The sequence below is a fragment of the Carya illinoinensis genome, chromosome 3 (genome assembly GCF_018687715.1).
Source record: "Carya illinoinensis cultivar Pawnee chromosome 3, C.illinoinensisPawnee_v1, whole genome shotgun sequence".
Taxonomy (NCBI): Eukaryota; Viridiplantae; Streptophyta; class Magnoliopsida; order Fagales; family Juglandaceae; genus Carya; species Carya illinoinensis.
This window is the reverse complement of record NC_056754.1, coordinates 33366119-33385500: the sequence shown is the minus strand read 5'-3', so window position 1 is coordinate 33385500 and position 19382 is coordinate 33366119. Positions and strand designations below refer to the sequence as shown.

At 39.4% G+C, this 19382-nt stretch overlaps 1 non-coding gene across 1 annotated transcript; it reads right to left on the bottom strand.

The window, feature by feature from the left end:
- Positions 1-17584: 17584 nt before the first annotated feature.
- Positions 17585-17692, bottom strand: LOC122305899. The gene has a single exon (XR_006241330.1). It is a non-coding gene; the product is annotated as a small nucleolar RNA R71 (small nucleolar RNA).
- Between the last annotated feature and the right edge of the window lie 1690 nt (positions 17693-19382).

Here is a 19382-nt window from a genome sequence, read left to right as displayed (position 1 = left end):
AAGGGTCATAAACACAAGAAGCCTAAAAGCTCAGTGAGTTCTGAGAAAATTAGGGTATCCAATGGGGGTACCTTGTTGGAAGGACACCTCCCATCTATGTCCGAATGCAAAAGAGATTAACAGACAAATATTGCACACAAATCTTGCAGGCACCAGCTGGTATGAACTCGTTGACAGCTTCAAATATTAATTGGCTCTTAGATTCTTTAATGCAGTAAACAAATGGAAACAAATCGAATAGAAGAGGTTGCACAGTAATCAATAGTTGGTAGAATTCAAGCAGAAATTCATGCTATTAATCAATTAAAATCACAACTTTGATTTATTCACTTTAACCATTTTTCCATTTAAAACCAATGATAATGTCATGATGAATTTAAAATACATTGGTTTTAAATAGCTAAAATATGCAATATTTCAGCTCAATCACATGGCACCGATTTGTTGCAATGCACATGAAGGTGCACCGAGGTGGCGATTTGCGGTGACTTGGGCGTTTACATGGCTTTGTTTCAATTAAAATCTCTTGGATCAATACTAATCTTTCAATTAAATCTCAGAATGATGGAAAACAACAATGAAAACAATAAGGTCAAGATAAAAAGGGTGAGAAAGAATATTAAAAGAAAAATTAATATCAAAATATGGTCTAAAGATAAATAATGTTGTGGAAGTTGATTATTACCCTTAACTCAAGTCATAAGCTTCACCGTGGCTAGATGTGAACCTTGGGAGATTGTTACGCTTCTTGGGCTTGACCGAAACCAATGGTAAGGTGTATGTGGCCTTCAATTTCAAGAACGAAATAGATGACATATGTGTGGGTGGAAATTCATCGGATTCAATTACCGAACTAGGCGGGTTAATGTGGAATGTGAGTAGTGGGAATTCTCTTGCGAAAATATTGTGAAATGCGGGGGCGCTAGGGGCCGATTTGTCGCAATGCACATGTAGGGGCAGCTAGGTGCCGATTTGCAGTGACTTGGTCATTTACCTGGATTTCCATCAATTGACATGTCTTGGATGAAGAACAATCTTCTAATTCAACCCAAGAACGATGACAAATAGCAATAAAAGCCACGAGATTTAGGGAAAAAAGGTGAGAAAGAATATTAAAAGTGAAATTAAGCACAAAACATGGTTTAGAGATGAATAATCATGTGTGTGTTGATTGTTGACCTTTAACTCTAGCTAGAAGCTTAAACATGGCTAGATGTGAACCTTGGGGGCTTGTTACATGTCTGGGGCTTGACGGAAACCAATGGTACGCTGTAGGTGGGCTTCAACTGAAAGAATGAGATAAAAGATGGGGTTTCTTGTTGCTAATTCATCAGATGCTAGAACTGAACTTGGGGGGTGAATGTGCGGTGTAAATAGTGAAGTTTCCAATGAGGAAATGTCCAAAAGGCATGGGCATGGCGCCGATTTGTTGCAATGCACACATGAAGGTGCACCGAGGTGGCGATTTGCGGTGACTTCGGCGTTTAGATGGCTTTGTTTCAATTAACATGTCTTGGATCAATACTAATCTTCCAATTAAATCTCAGAATGATGGAAAACAACAATGAAAACAATAAGGTCAAGATAAAAAGGGTGAGAAAGAATATTAAAAGATAAATTAATATCAAAATATGGTCTAAAGATAAATAATCGTGTGGAAGTCGATTAGTGCCGTTAACTCAAGTCATAAGCTTAACCCTAGCTAGATGTGAACCTTGGGAGATTGTTACGCTTCTTGGGCTTCACCGAAACCAATGGCAAGGTGTATGTGGCCTTCAATTTCAAGAACGAAATAGAAGACAGGTGTGTGGGTGGCGAATCGTCGGATTCTATTATCGAAGTAGGCGGGTTAATGTGGAGTGTGAGTAGTGCGATTTCTCTTGCGAAAATATTGCGAAATGCGGGGGGCCGATTTGTCGCAATGCACATAGGGGCAGCTAGGTGCCGATTTGTGGTGACTTGGTCATTTACCTGGCTTTCCTTCAATTGACATATCTTGGATGAAGAACAATCTTCTAATTCAACCCAAGAATGATGACAAATAACAATAAAAGCCACGAGGTTTAGGGAAAAATGGTGAGAAAGAATATTAAAAGTAAAATTAAGCACAAAACATGGTTTAAAGATGAATAATTATGTGTGTGTTGATTGTTGACCTTTAACTCTAGCTAGAAGCTTAAACAGAAAACAAGGTTTGGAGATGAATAATCATGTGTGTTTGGATTCTTGACCTTTAACTCTAGCTAGAAGGTTAAACATGGCTACATGTGAACCTTGGGGGCTGGTTACACGTCTTGGGCTTGACGGCGCCAATGGTAAGCTGTATGTGGGCTTCAACTGAAAGAATGAGATAAAAGACGGGGTTTCTTAATGAGATAAAAGACGGGGTTTCTTGCTGCTAATTCATCAGATGCTAGAACTGAACTTGGGCGGTGAATGCGCTGTGTAAATAGTGAAGTTTCCAATGAGGAAATGCCTAAAAGACATGGGCATGGGGCCGATTTGTTGCAATGCACACATGAAGGTGCCCCGAGGTGGCGATTTGCGGTGATTTGGGAGTTTACATGGCTTTGTTTCAATTAACATGTCATGGGTCAATACTAATCTTCTAATTAAATCGCAGAATGATGGAAAACAACGATGAAAACAATAAGGTCAATATAAAAAGGGTGAGAAAGAATATTAAAAGATAAATTAATATCAAAATATGGTTTAGAGAAAAATAATCGTGTGGAAGTCGATTATTGCCCTTAACTCAAGTCATAAGCTTAACCGTGGCTAGATGTGAACCTTGGGAGATTGTCACGTTCTTGGGCTTTATCGAAACCAATGGTAAGGCGTATGTGGTCAATTTCAAGAACGAAATAGAAGACAGGTGTGTGGGCGGCAATTCGTCGGATTCTGTTACCGAACTAGGCGGTTTAATGTGGACTGTGAGTAGTGGGATTTCTCTTGCGAAAATATTGCGAAATGCGGTGGCTCGGGGCCGATTTGTCTCAATGCACATGTAAGGGCAGCTAGGTGCCGATTTGCGGTGACTTTGTCATTTACCTGGCTTTCCTTCAATTGACATGTCTTGGATGAAGAACAATCTTCTAATTCAACCCAACAATGATGACAAATAGCAATAAAAGCCACGAGGTTTAGGGAAAAAAGGTGAGAAAGAATATTAAAAGTGAAGTTAAGCAGAAAACATGGTTTAGAGATGCATAATCATGTGTGTGTGGATTCTTGATCTTTAACTCTAGCTAAAAGCTTAAACATGGCTAGATGTGAACCTTGGGGGCTTGTTACACGTCTTGGGCTTGACGGAAACCAATGGTAAGTTGTGTGTGGGTTTCAACTGAAAGAATGAGATAAAAGACGGGGTTTCATGCTAGTATTTCATCAGATGCTAGAACTGAACTTGGGGGGTGAAACTGCTGTGTAAATAGTGATGTTTCCAACTAGGAAATGCCTAAAAGACATGGGCATGGCGCCGATTTGTTGCAATGCACACATGAAGGTGCACCGAGGTGGCGATTTGCGGAGACTTGAGAGTTTACATGGCTTTGTTTCAATTAACATGTCTTGGATCAATACTAATCTTCCAATTAAATCTGAGAATGATGGAAAACAACAATGAAAACAATAAGGTCAAGATAAAAAGGGTGAGAAAGAATATTAAAAAATAAATTAATATCAAAATATGGTCTAGAGATAAATGATCCTGTGGAACTCGATTATTGCCCTTAACTCAAGTCATAAGCTTAACCGTGGCTAGATGTGAACCTTGGGAGATTGTTACGCTTCTTGGGCTTGACCGAAACCAATGGTAAGGTGTATGTGGCCTTCAAATTTCAAGAACGAAATAGATGACAGGTGTGTGGGTGGCAATTTTTCGGATTCTATTACCGAACTAGGCGGGTTAATGTGGAGTGTAAGTAGTGGGAATTCTCTTGCGAAAATATTGCGAAATGGGGGGGGCCGATTTGTCGCAATGCACATGTAGGGGCAGCTAGGTGCCGATTTGCGGTGACTTGGTCATTTACCGGGCTTTCCTTCAATTGACATGTCTTGGATGAAGAACAATCTTCTAATTCAACCCAAGAATGATGACAAACAGCAATAAAAGCTACCAGGTTTAGGGAAAAAAGCTGAGAAAGAATATTAAAAGTGAGATTTAGCACAAAACATGGTTTAGAAAAGAATAATCATGTGTGTGTTGATTGTTGCCCTTTAACTCTAGCTAGAAGCTTAGACATGGAAAGATGTGAATCTTGGGGGCTTGTTACACGTATTGGGTTTGATGGAAACCAATGGTAAGCTGAATGTGGGCTTGAACTGAAAGAACGAGACAAAAGACGGGGTTTCTTGCTGCTAATTCATCAGATGCTAGAACTGAACTTGGGGGGTGAATGTGCTGTGTAAATAATGAAGCTTCCAATGAGGAAATGTCTAAAAGGCATGGGCATTGCGCCAATTTGTTGCAATGCACACATGAAGGTGCGCCGAGGTGGCGATTTGCAGTGACTTGGGCGTTCACATGGCTTGTTTCGATTAACATGTCTTCGATCAATACTAATTATCTAATTAAATCTAAGAATGATGGAAAACAACAATGAAAACAATAAGGTCAAGATAAAAAGGGTGAGAAAGAATATTAAAAGATAAATTAATATCAAAATATGGTCTAGAGATAATTAATCGTTGGAAGTCGATTATTGCCCTTCACTCAAGTCATAGCCTTAACTGTAGCTAGATGTGAATCTTGGGAGATTGTTACGCTTCTTGGGCTTTCCCGAAAGCAATGGTAAGGTGTATGTGGCCTTCAATTTCAAGAACGAAATAGAAGACAGGTGTGTGGGTGGCAATTCGTCGGATCCTATTACCGAACTTGGCTGGTTAATGTGGAGTGTGAGTAGTTGGTTTTCTCTTGCGAAAATATTGCGAAATGCGGGGTCTAGGGGCCCATTTATCGCAATGCACATGTCAGGGCAGCTAGGTGCCGATTTGCGGTGACTTGGTCATTTACCTGGCTTTCCTTCATTTGACATGTCTTGGATGAACAACAATCTTCTAATTCAACCCAAGAATGATGACAAATAGCGATAAAAGCCACGAGGTTTAGGGAAAAAAGGTGAGAAAGAATATTAAAAGTGAAGTTAAGCAGAAAACATGGTTTACAGATGAATAATGATGTGCGTGTGGATTCTTGACCTTTAACTCTAGCTAGAAGCTTAAACATGGCTAGATGTGAACCTTGGAGGCTTGTTACACGTCTTGGGCTTGACAGTGCCAATGGTAAGCTGTATGTGGGCTTCAACTGAAAGAATGAGATAAAAGACGGGGTTTCTTGCAGCTAATTCATCAGATGCTAGAACTGAACTTGGGGGGTGAATGTGCTGTGTACATAGTGAAGTTTCCATTGAGGAAATGCCTGAAAGACATGGGCATGGCGCCGATTTGTTGCAATGCACACATGAAGGTGCACCGAGGTGGCAATTTGCGGTGACCTGGGCGTTTACATGGCTTTGTTTCAATTAACATGTTTTGGATCAATACTAATCTTCCAATTAAATCTGAGAATGATGGAAAACAACAATGAAAACAATAAGGTCAAGATAAAAAGGGTGAGAAAGAATATTTAAAGATAAATTAATATCAAAATATGGTCTAGAGATAAATAATCGTGTGGATGTCGATTATTGCCCTTAACTCAAGTCATAAGCTTAACCGTGGCTAGATGTGAACCATGGGAGATTGTTACGCTTCTTGGGCTTGACCGAAACCAATGGTAAGGTGTATGTGGCCTTCAATTTCAAGAATGAAATGGAAGACAGGTGTGTGGGTGGCAATTCGTCGGATTCTATTATCGAAGTAGGCGGGTTAAGGTGAAGTGTGAGTAGTGCGATTTCTCTTGCGAAAATATTGCGAAATGCGGGGGGCCGATTTGTCGCAATGCACATGTAGGGGCAGCTAGGTGCCGATTTGCGATGACTTGCTCATTTACCTGGCTTTCCTTCAATTGACATGTGTTAGATGAAGAACAATCTTCTAATTCAACCCAACAATGATGACAAATAGCAATAAAAGCCACGAGGTTTAGGGAAAAAAGGTGAGAAAGAATATTAAAAGTGAAGTTAAGCAGAAAACATGGTTTACAGATGAATAATGATGTGCGTGTGGATTCTTGACCTTTAACTCTAGCTAGAAGCTTAAACATGGCTAGATGTGAACCTTGGAGGCTTGTTACACGTCTTGGGCTTGACAGTGCCAATGGTAAGCTGTATGTGGGCTTCAACTGAAAGAATGAGATAAAAGACGGGGTTTCTTGCAGCTAATTCATTAGATGCTAGAACTGAACTTGGGGGGTGAATGTGCTGTGTAAATAGTGAAGTTTCCAATGAGGAAATGCCTAAAAGACGTGGCCATGGTGCCGATTTGTTGCAATGCACACATGAAGGTGCACCGAGGTGGCAATTTGCGGTGACCTGGGCGTTTACATGGCTTTGTTTCAATTAACATGTCTTGGATCAATACTAATCTCCCAATTAAATCTGAGAATGATGGAAAACAACAATGAAAACAATAAGGTCAAGATAAAACGGGTAAGAAAGAATATTTAAAGATAAATTAATATCAAAATATGGTCTAGAGATAAATAATCGTGTGGATGTCGATTATTGCCCTTAACTCAAGTCATAAGCTTAACCGTGGCTAGATGTGAACCTTGGGAGACTGTTACGCTTCTTCGGCTTGACCGAAACCAATGGTAGGTGTATGTGGCCTTCAATTTCAAGAACGAAATGGAAGACAGGTGTGTGGGTGGCAATTCGTCGGATTCTATTATCGAAGTAGGCGGGTTAATGTGGAGTGTGAGTAGTGCGATTTCTCTTGCGAAAATATTGCGAAATGCGGGGGGCCGATTTGTCGCAATGCACATGTAGGGGCAGCTAGGTGTCGATTTTAAATGACTTGGTCATTTACCTGGCTTTCCTTCAATTGACATGTCTTGGATGAAGAACATTCTTCTAATTCAACCCAACAATGATGACAAATAGCAATAAAAGCCACGAGGTTTAGGGAAAAAAGGTGAGAAAGAATATTAAAAGTGAAGTTAAGCAGAAAACATGGTTTAGAGATGAATAATCATGTGTGTGTGGATTCTTGACCTTTAACTCTAGCTAGAAGCTTAAAATGGCTAGATGTGAAACTTGGGGGCTTGTTAGATGTCGTGGGCTTGACGGAAACCAATGGTAAGCTGAATGTGCGCTTCAACTGAAAGAATGAGATAAAAGACGAGGTTTCTTGCTGCTAATTCATCAGATGCTAGAACTGAACTTGGGGGGTGAATGTGCTGTGTAAATAGTGAAGCTTCCAATGAGGAAATGTCTAAAAGGCATGGGCATTGCGCCAATTTGTTGCAATGCACACATGAAGGTGCGCCGAGGTGGCGATTTGCAGTGACTTGGGCGTTCACATGGCCTTGTTTCGATTAACATGTCTTTGATCAATACTAATTATCTAATTAAATCTCAGAATGATGGAAAACAACAATGAAAACGATAAGGTCAAGATAAAAAGGGTGAGAAAGAATATTAAAAGATAAATTAATATCAAAATATGGTCTAGAGATAATTAATCGTTGGAAGTCGATTATTGCCCTTCACTCAAGTCATAACCTTAACTGTAGCTAGATGTGAATCTTGGGAGATTGTTACGCTTCTTGGGCTTTCCCGAAAGCAATGGTAAGGTGTATGTGGCCTTCAATTTCAAGAACGAAATAGAAGACAGGTGTGTGGGTGGCAATTCGGCGGATCCTATTACCGAACTAGGCTGGTTAATGTGGAGTGTGAGTAGTTGGTTTTCTCTTGCGAAAATATTGCGAAATTCGGGGTCTAGGGGCCCATTTATCGCAATGCACATGTCAGGGCAGCTAGGTGCCGATTTGCGGTGACTTGGTCATTTACCTGGCTTTCCTTCATTTGACATGTCTTGGATGAACAACAATCTTCTAATTCAACCCAAGAATGATGACAAATAGCGATAAAAGCCACGAGGTTTAGGGAAAAAAGGTGAGAAAGAATATTAAAAGTGAAGTTAAGCAGAAAACATGGTTTAGAGATGAATAATGATGTGCGTGTGGATTCTTGACCTTTAACTCTAGCTAGAAGCTTAAACATGGCTAGATGTGAACCTTGGAGGCTTGTTACACGTCTTGGGCTTGACAGTACCAATGGTAAGCTGTATGTGGGCTTCAACTGAAAGAATGAGATAAAAGACGGGGTTTCTTGCAGCTAATTCATCAGATGCTAGAACTGAACTTGGGGGGTGAATGTGCTGTGTAAATAGTGAAGTTTCTATTGAGGAAATGCCTGAAAGACATGGGCATGGCGTCGATTTGTTGCAATGCACACATGAAGGTGCACCGAGGTGGCAATTTGCGGTGACCTGGGCGTTTACATGGCTTTGTTTCAATTAACATGTCTTGGATCAATACTAATCTTCCAATTAAATCTGAGAATGATGGAAAACAACAATGAAAACAATAAGGTCAAGATAAAAAGGGTGAGAAAGAATATTTAAAGATAAATTAATATCAAAATATGGTCTAGAGATAAATAATCGTGTGGATGTCGATTATTGCCCTTAACTCAAGTCATAAGCTTAACCGTGGCTAGATGTGAACCTTGGGAGATTGTTACGCTTCTTGGGCTTGACCGAAACCAATGGTAAGGTGTATGTGGCCTTCAATTTCAAGAATGAAATGGAAGACAGGTGTGTGGGTGGCAATTCGTCGGATTCTATTATCGAAGTAGGCGGGTTAATGTGAAGTGTGAGTAGTGCGATTTCTCTTGCGAAAATATTGCGAAATGCGGGGGGCCGATTTGTAGCAATGCACATGTAGGGGCAGCTAGGTGCCGATTTGCGATGACTTGGTCATTTACCTGGCTTTCCTTCAATTGACCTGTGTTGGATGAAGAACAATCTTCTAATTCAACCCAACAATGATGACAAATAGCAATAAAAGCCACGAGGTTTAGGGAAAAAAGGTGAGAAAGAATATTAAAAGTGAAGTTAAGCAGAAAACATGGTTTAGAGATGAATAATCATGTGTGTGTGGATTCTTGACCTTTAACTCTAGCTAGAAGCTTAAACATGGCTAGATGTGAAACTTGGGGGCTTGTTAGATGTCTTGGGCTTGACAGAAACCAATGGTAAGCTGAATGTGCTTTTCAACTGAAAGAATGGGATAAAAGACGGGGTTTCTTGCTGCTAATTCATCAGATGCTAGAACTGAACTTGGGGGGTGAATGTGCTGTGTAAATAGTGAAGCTTCCAATGAGGAAATGTCTAAAAGGCATGGGCATTGCGCCAATTTGTTGCAATGCACACATGGAGGTGCGCCGAGGTGGCGATTTGCAGTGACTTGGGCATTCACATGGCCTTGTTTGGATTAACATGTCTTCGATCAATACTAATCATCTAATTAAATCTCAGAATGATGGAAAACAACAATGAAAACAATAAGGTCAAGATAAAAAGGGTGAGAAAGAATATTAAAAGATAAATTAATATCAAAATATGGTCTAGAGATAATTAATCGTTGGAAGTCGATTGTTGCCCTTCACTCAAGTCATAACCTTAACCGTAGCTAGATGTGAACCTTGGGAGATTGTTACGCTTCTTGGGCTTTACCGAAACCAATGGTAAGGTGTATGTGGCCTTGAATATCAAGAACGAAATAGAAGACAGGTGTGTGGGTGGCAATTCATCGGATCCTATTACCGAACTAGGCTGGTTAATGTGGAGTGTGAGTAGTTGGTTTTCTCTTGCGAAAATATTGCGAAATGCGGGGTCTAGGGGCCCATTTATCGCAATGCACATGTCAGGGCAGCTAGGTGCCTATTTGCGATTACTTGCTCATTTACCTGGCTTTCCGTCATTTGACATGTCTTGGATGAACAACAATCTTCTAATTCAACCCAAGAATGATGACAAATAGCGATAAAAGCCACGAGGTTTAGGGAAAAAAGGTGAGAAAGAATATTAAAAGTGAAGTTAAGCAGAAAACATGGTTTAGAGATGAATAATCATGTGCGTGTGGATTCTTGACCTTTAACTCTAGCTAGAAGCTTAAACATGGCTAGATGTGAACCTTGGAGGCTTGTTACATGTCTTGGGCTTGACAGTGCCAATGGTAAGCTGTATGTGGGCTTCAACTGAAAGAATTAGATAAAAGACGGGGTTTCTTGCTGCTAATTCATCATATGCTAGAACTGAACTTGGGGGGTGAATGTGCTATGTAAATAGTGAAGTTTCCAATGAGGAAATGCCTAAAAGACATGGGCATGGCGCCGATTTGTTGCAATGCACACATGAAGGTGCACCGAGGTGGCAATTTGCGGTGACTTGGGCGTTTACATGGCTTTGTTTCAATTAACATGTTTTGGATCAATACTAATCTTCCAATTAAATCTCAGAATGATGGAAAACAACAATGAAAACAATAAGGTCAAGATAAAAAGGGTGAGAAAGAATATTTAAAGACAAATTAATATCAAAATTTGGTCTAGAGATAAATAATCGTGTGGAAGTCGATTATTGCCCTTAACTCAAGTCATAGGCACCGTGGCAAGATGTGAACCTTGGGAGATTGTTACGCTTCTTGGGCTTGACCGAAACCAATGGTGAGGTGTATGTGGCCTTCAATTTCAAGAACGAAATAGAAGACAGGTGTGTGGTTGGCAATTCGTCGGATTCTATTATCGAAGTAGGCGGGTTAATGTGGTGTGTGAGTAGTGCGATTTCTCTTGCGAAAATATTGCGAAATGCGGGGGGCCGATTTGGCGCAAAGCACATGTAGGGGCAGCTAGGTACCGATTTGCGATGACTTCGTCATTTACCTGGCTTTCCTTCAATTGACATGTCTTGGATGAAGAACAATCTTCTAATTCAACCCAAGAATGATGCCAAATAGCAATAAAAGCCACGAGGTTTAGGGAAAAAAGGTGAGAAAGAATATTAAAAGTGAAGTTAAGCAGAAAACATGGTTTAGAGATGAATAATCGTGTGTGTGTGGATTCTTGACCTTTAACTCTAGCTAGAAGCTTAAACATGGCTAGATGAGAAACTTGGGGGCTTGTTAGATGTCTTGGGCTTGACGGAAACCAATGGTAAGCTGAATGTGCGCTTCAACTGAAAGAATGAGATAAAAGACGGGGTTTCTTGCTGCTAATTCATCAGATGCTAGAACTGAACTTGGGGGGTGAATGTGCTGTGTAAATAGTGAAGCTTCCAATGAGGAAATGTCTCAAAGGCATGGGCATTGCGCCAATTTGTTGCAATGCACACATGAAGGTGCGCCGAGGTGGCGATTTGCAGTTACTTGGGCGTTCACATGGCCTTGTTTCGATTAACATGTCTTCGATCAATACTAATCATCTAATTAAATCTCAGAATGATGGAAAACAACAATGAAAACAATAAGGTCAAGATAAAAAGGGTGAGAAAGAATATTAAAAGATAAATTAATATCAAAATATGGTCTAGATATAATTAATAGTTGGAAGTCGATTATTGCCCTTCACTCAAGTCATAACCTTAACCATAGCTAAATGTGAACCTTGGGAGATTGTTACGATTCTTGGGCTTTACCGAAAGCAATGGTAAGGTGTATGTGGCCTTCAATTTCAAGAACGAAATAGAAGACAGGTGTGTGGGAGGCAATTTGTCGGATCCTATTACCGAACTAGGCTGGTTAATGTGGAGTGTGAGTAGTTGGTTTTCTCTTGCGAAAATATTGCGAAATGCGGGGTCTAGGGGCCCATTTATCGCAATGCACATGTCAGGGCAGCTAGGTGCCGATTTGCGGTGACTTGGTCATTTACCTGGCTTTCCTTCATTTGACATGTCTTGGATGATGAACAATCTTCTAATTCAACCCAAGAATGATGACAAATAGCAATAAAAGCCACGATGTTTTGGGAAAAAAGATGAGAAAGAATATTAAAAGTGAAGTTAAGAAGAAAACATGGTTTAGAGATGAATAATCATGTGTGTGTGGATTCTTGACCTTTAACTCTAGCGAGAAGCTTAAACATGGGTAGGTGTGAACCTTGAGGGCTTGTTACACGTCTTGGGCTTGACAGTGCCAATGGTAAGCTGTATGTGGGCTTCAACTGAAAGAATGAGATAAAAGACGGGGTTTCTTGCTGCTAATTCATCAGATGCTAGAACTGAACTTGGGGGGTGAATGTGCTATGTAAATAGTGAAGTTTCCAATGAGGAAATGCCTAAAAGACATGGGCATGGCGCCGATTTGTTGCAATGCACACATGAAGGTGCACCGAGATGGCAATTTGCGGTGACTTGGGCGTTTACATGGCTTTGTTTCAATTAACATGTTTTGGATCAATACTAATCTTCCAATTAAATCTCAGAATGATGGAAAACAACAATGAAAACAATAAGGTCAAGATAAAAAGGGTGAGAAAGAATATTAAAAGACAAATTAATATCAAAATATGCTCTAGAGATAAATAATCGTGTGGAAGTCGATTATTGCCCTTAACTCAAGTCATAAGCTTAACCGTGGCTAGATGTGTACCTTGGGAGATTGTTACGCTTCTTCGGCTTGACCGAAACCAATGGTAAAGTGTATGTGGCCTTCATTTACAAGAACGAAATAGATCACAGGTGTGTGGGTGGCAATTCGTCAGATTCTATTACCGAACTAGGCGGGTTAATGTGGAGTGTGAGTAATAGGAATTCTTTTGCGAAAATATTGCGAAATGCAGGGGGCCGATTTGTCGCAATGCACATGTAGGGGCAGCTAGGTGCCGATTTGCGGTGAATTGGTCATTTACCTGGCTTTCCTTCAATTGACATGTCTTGGATGAAAAACAATCATCTAATTCAACCCAAGAATGATGACAAGTAGCAAAAAAAGCTACAAGGTTTAGGGAAAAAAGGTGAGAAAGAAAATTAAAACTGAAATTAAGCACAAAACATGGTTTAGAGAAGAATAATGCTGTGTGTGCTGATTGTTGACCTTTAACTCTAGCTAGAAGCTTAAACATGGCTAGATGTGAACCTTGGGGGCTTCTTACATGTCTTGAGTTTGACGGAAACCAATGGTCAGCTGTACAACCTTCAACTGAGAGAATGAGATAAAAGACGGGGTTTCTTCCTGCTAATTCATCAGATGCTAGAACTGAACTCGGGGGGTAAATGTGGGGTGTAAATAGTGAAGTTTCCAATGAGGAAATGTCTAAAACGCATGGGCATGGCGCCGATTTGTTGCAATGCACACATGAAGCTGCGCCAGGGCGGCAATTTGCGGTGACTTGGGTGTTTACATGACTTTGTTTGAATTAACAAGTCTTGGATCAATACAAATCTTCTAATTAAATCTTAGAATGATGGAAAAAAACAATGAAAACAATAAGGTGAAGATAAAAAGGGTGAGAAAGAATATTAAAAGATAAATTAATATTAAAATATGGTGTAGAGATAAATAATCATGTGGAAGTCAATTAATGCCCTTAACTCAAGTCATAAGCTTAACCGTGGCTAGATGTGAACCTTGGGAGATTGTTACCCTTCATGGGCTTGACCGAAACCAATGGTAAGGTGTATGTGGCCTTCAATTTCAAGAAAGAATTAGAAGACAGGTGTGTGGGTGGCAATTCGCTCGATTCTATTACAGAACTAGGCGGGTTAATGTGGAGTGTGAGCAGTGGGAATTCTCTTGCGAAAATTTTGCGAAGTGCGGGGGGCCGATTTGTCGCAATGCACATGTAGGGGCAGCTAGGTGCCGATTTGCGGTGACTTGGTCATTTACCTGGCTTTCCTTCGATTGACATGTCTTGGATGAAGAACAATCTTCTAATTCAACCCAAGAATGATGACAAACAGCAATAAAAGCTACAAGGTTTAGGGAAAAAAGGTGAGATAGAATATTAAAACTAAAATTAAGTACAAAACGTGGTTTATTGATGAATAATCATGTGTGTGTTGATTGTTGACCTTTAACTCTGGCTAGAAGCTTAAACATGGCTAGATGTGAACCTTGGGGGCTTGTTACACTTCTTGGGCTTGATGGAAACCAATGGTAAGCTGTATGTGGGCTTCAACTGAGAGAATGAGATAAAAGATGGGGTTTCTTGCTGCTAATTCTTCAAATGCTAGAACTGAACTTGGGGGGTGAATGTGGGGTGTAAATAGTGAAGTTTCCTATGAGGAAATGTCTAAAAGGCATGGGCATGGTGACGATTTGTTGCAATGCACACATGAAGGTGCACCGAGGCGGCAATTTGCGGTGACTTGGGCGTTTACATGGCTTTGTTTCAATTAACATGTCTTGGATCAATACCAATCTTCTAATTAAATCTCAGAATGATGGAAAATAACAATGAAAACAATAAGGTCAAGATAAAAAGGGTCAGAAAGAATATTAAAAGATAAATTAATATCAAAATATGGTCTTGAGATAAATAATAATATGGAAGTCGATTATTGCCCTTAACTCCAGTCATAAGCTTAACTATGGCTAGATGTGAACCTTGGGACATTGTTACGCTTCTTGGGCTTGACCGAAACCAATGGTAAGGTGTATGTGGCCTTCAATTTCAAGAACGAAACAGAAGACAGGTGGGTGGGTGGTAATTCGTCGGATTCTATTACCGAACTAGGCGGGTTAATGTGGAGTGTGAGTAGTGGGATTTCTCTATGCGAAAATATTGCGAAATGCGTGGGTTAGGGGCCGATTTGTCGCAATGCACATGTAGGGGCAGCTAGGTGCCGATTTGCGGTGACTTGGTCATTTACCTGGCTTTCCTTCGATTGACATGTCTTGGATGAAGAACAATCTTCTGATTCAACCCAAGAATGATGACAGACAGCAATGAAAGCTACAAGGTTTGGGGAAAAAACTTGAGAAAGAATGTTAAAAGGGAAAGTAAGCACAAGACATAATTTAGAGTTGAATAATTATGTGTGTGTTGATTGTTGACCTTTAACTCTAGCTAGAAGCTTAAACATGGATAGATGTGAACCTTGGGGGCTTGTTACACGTCTTGGGATTGACGAAAACCAATGGTCAGCTGTATGTGGGCTTCAACTAAAAGAATGAGATAAAAGACAAGGTTTCTTGCTGCTAATTCATCAGATGCTAGAACTGAACTTGGGGGGTGAATGTGGGGTGTAAATAGTGAAGTTTCCAATGAGGAAATGTCTAAAAGGCATCGGCATGGCGCCGATTTGTTGCAATGCACACATGAAGGTACACCGAGGTGGCGATTTGCGGTGACTTGGGCGTTTACATGGCTTTTTTTCAATTAACATTTCTTGGATCAATAATAATCTTCTAATTAAATCTGAGAATGATGGAAAACAACAATGAAAACAATAAGGTCAAGATAAAAAGGGTGAGAAAGAATATTAAAAGATAAATTAATATCAAAATATGGTCTAGAGATAAATAATCATGTGGAAGTCGATTATTGCCCTTAACTCAAGTCATAAGCTTAACCGTGGCTAGATGTGAACCTTGGGGGATTGTTACGCTTCTTGGGCTTGACCGAAACCAATGGTAAGGGTGTATGTGGCCTTGATGAGTGTGCGAAAGTGCACTCTATATACCCTATTATTGGACTAAAATGCTAAAATGTGAATAGAAATCGTAGGAATTAATGTGTTTTCTTAAATTTAATTTCTATTTACGTTGGGATACTCCTAAGCAGTTTTTTTATGTCTAATTTCAGAGTTTATAAAAGAGCAAGTCAAGCCCAGTCAAATTCAACGGAGGACATTCATGGGGTTTTAGAGCAATTTGGAAGAAAAGAAAAAGAAAAAAATCACAAAATGAAACCACAAGAAGTCCAAGAAATTCGCTAGGAGACAGTCTGGACATACTTTAGTCTTTTAACTGTATCTTTTTATTCATATATCGGATTGATGCGATTCTTGGTGCATTGGAAATCTATCTTAAAGGGCTATAACTTTGTATCTGATAAGGATTTCCAAATTTGAAATCTTGAAGGCCATACGTGGCTGCCAAGATAAGTCCTAAAATTTAGGCGATTTTTTTCCTACCCTATATAAGCACATCATTAGCATGAAATGGAGGGGGAGGAAGAGGCACAAGGGGCAGATCTGAAGAGAGGAGAAAATCACTTCCATGGCCGCCGTTCGCTTCAGTTTTCTCTGGAGATTTTTGTTGTCCAGTATATTTATGGGTAACTAAATTCTTTAGTAGGGTTAGGGATGAACTTGCACATTAGATGGTATTTCTAATTTATTCTTAATTCATGTATTTGATTTTCAATTGCTAAAACTCTTTTTTTTTTATCATTCTCAATTCATCATTGATGTTTTCTTCTCCGAATAATCATAAAATTTATTGTGTATATGGATTCAGTCATGCTTTTTCTATTGAATGGATTAGTTCTTTGATTATGTTTGGATCAATTATTTGTCTATATTGATTTAGTTTTTTGCTGCAATATCACTTCCTGATATATTATCGTCATTAGATTTTATCAATAGGGGTTATAATTCACGTTTTTTAAAAGTGGTGAATGTTTTTTCAAAGGGTTACATTTTATTTAAGTCTGGTTCATAAATTTATACCTTCCGATTGGGAATTGCGGGAATTGAGTTCCTAATTGAGTTATCCAATGGATTAAGAATAATTAAAATACCAGATTTGTGCAAGGGATTCTCGACACTCTACTGTTTGTCAAGTTTGAGTACTTTTTCTGTTAATCACTTTGCTTCACTTGAATTTACATTTAAAATTAATTTTTGTTCTCTATTACTTATTTAATACTTTTCTTTAGTTTCTTTGTTCCTCTTGCTATTCTTTTAATTTGTCTCCCTGTGGAATCGACACCCCAAAGCTGTGCTACAACTATTGCGTTATTCTTTGGGTGTAATCAAATTTTGGCGCCGTTGCCGGGAAGACGATAGAAGAATTGTGAGAGAGTTTTTCTTTTCAACAGTTTGTAAAGGCGGTAACTTCGTTCTCTCTTTTAGCTTGCTGCATTTTTTTTATTTATTTTCTTTTTCTTTTTGTAGTTTTTTTTAGTGTTGCGTTTTTCTCTACCTTGCATGCACAGGTATAGAGACGCCATGGGTCGGTTTGCTTGTAGACCTATGTTAGATTTAGAGTTTAATTTTTCTGATCATTTGTTTGATAATTCTTCTAATTCTGAGAAAATGAGTGAATACGAAGATCAACCCACTAGGACCCTTCAGGATTACCTCCACCCTAAACGCATAGCCACACCATCATGCATCATGTTTCCAGCTAATATTCGCCAATTGGATTTTAAAACAGGGATGATACAGTTACTCCCTACTTTTCATGGCTTGGAAAATGAAAATCCATATGTGCACATTAGGGAGTTTGAGGAAGTAGTTGCGACTTTTCATAGTCAAATGCAACTGATGACATTGTGAGACTTAAGTTCTTTCCTTTCTCTTTGAAGGATAGAGCTAAGAGTTGGCTATACTCATTGAGACCACGATCTATGGGGTCATGGAATGAGATGACTCAGGTCTTCTTTAATAAATACTTTCCCCAACATAAGACCAATGTTTTAAAAAGGCAAATCTCCACCTTTGTACAAAAGGACAGTGAGACTTTGTATCAATTTTGGGAGAGATTTAAGGAGCTATTGAGTATGTGTCCTCACCATGGATATGAGAATTGGCGCTTAGTGAGCTATTTTTATGGGGGACTTACACCTAGAGAGCATCAATTTGTAGAGATGATGTGTAATGGTGAGTTCTTACAGAAAGATCCTGATGAGGCCATAGAATACCTCAATGAGCTTGCTGAAAAAGCTCACACTTAGACTGGACCTAGTGCTACTGAGAGCACAAATAGGTCACGACCTGCAGGAAACCTAAATGGTGGTGGAATTTACCATCTCAGGGAAGAAGATAACCTAAAGGCTAAGGTTGAGATGCTCACTAGGGAGCTAGAGGTGTTGAAGAATAAAGACTTAAAGCCAACACACGTGGCTAATCATGCAGAGTCTTTTGGACAATGTTTTGTGTGTGGTGGGGTAGATCACCTTGCCCAAGAGTGTCCCACATTTGCTAAGATGAGAGGGATGTATGAGGAACAATGTAATGCCTTAGGTATGTACATGAAGCCTGTTGCACCTTTCTCTGATACCTACAATCCTGGGTGGCATAATCACCCCAATTTTACCTGGAAGTCTGAAAACCAACCGCCTGCACAACCCCCTAGATCATATCCTGCACCATATCATGCACCTTCATCTTCTAGGAGTCCTTTAGAAGACACTTTGCATGCTTTTATTGAGGCACAGAGTAAAACTAATCAAAAGTTTGAATCTTTGATTATGCAGGTTGTTGAAGAAAACAAAGAGATAAAGAGTCATATATCCAAGATAATAAGCTCCTTGAGTGTGAATGAGCATGGCAAGTTTCCTTCTCAAGCTCAATCCGCACCCCAAGGTCAGCATATGGCACAAAAAAATTTAAAAGAAGTCAATGCCATTATGACAAGAAGTGGTAAGTCCTTACACATCCCAACAACTGATAAGTAAGAGGATGTTGAAGAGGAACAAAGCAATGATAGCACCGAGTTCCCCAAGGATGCCGAGGTAATCAAGAGTTCAGTTAAGGTACCATTTCCTCAAGCTTTAAAATCTGGTATGCGAACTTTGGATCCTAGTAATGAAATCTTGGAGAACCTTAGGCAGGTAAAGATTAACCTTCATCTTTTGCATGTTATTAAACAAGTTCCCACTTATGCAAAAGTTCTTAAAGATTTGTGTACAGTTAAGAGGAAGCACCATGTTAAGAAGACAGCATTTCTGACAGAGCAAGTTAGTGCTCTAATTGAGCAGCGAATTCCTCCTAAGTACAAGGATCCTGGTTGTCCAATGACTCACTCAAAAATGAGTAGCACTAATGCTATCCCAAGTGCAGGAGGATGTCGTGTAATAATTACGAATAAATTCCTAGATCGTCTCCTCAGGGAAAAGTTGCTTAAAATTAAACTTGTTGAAAAAAATGTGAAAAACTTCACAAAGAGAAAATAAGAGGATGATATGTACAATGGATGGAAAAGTGCAATGAAAATCAAAATTTACTGGTCGTGAGCCAGATTCATGTTTGTTGGATTTAAGTGCAGCGATGAAATGTAAGGAATTAAAATGCAAGAAAGGAAATTAAAATTGCAGAAATTAATAGACTGAAATTTAAAGGAGAAAGAAAAATAAATGACATTAATTTAAATAGAGGAATTAAAGGTGCAAGGAGAAATAAATGACAGTAATTTAAATAGATAGAAATTAAAGGTGAAAGGAAAAATAAAAGACATTAAACTGAAATTAAATAAAAACAGGAATTGTAAG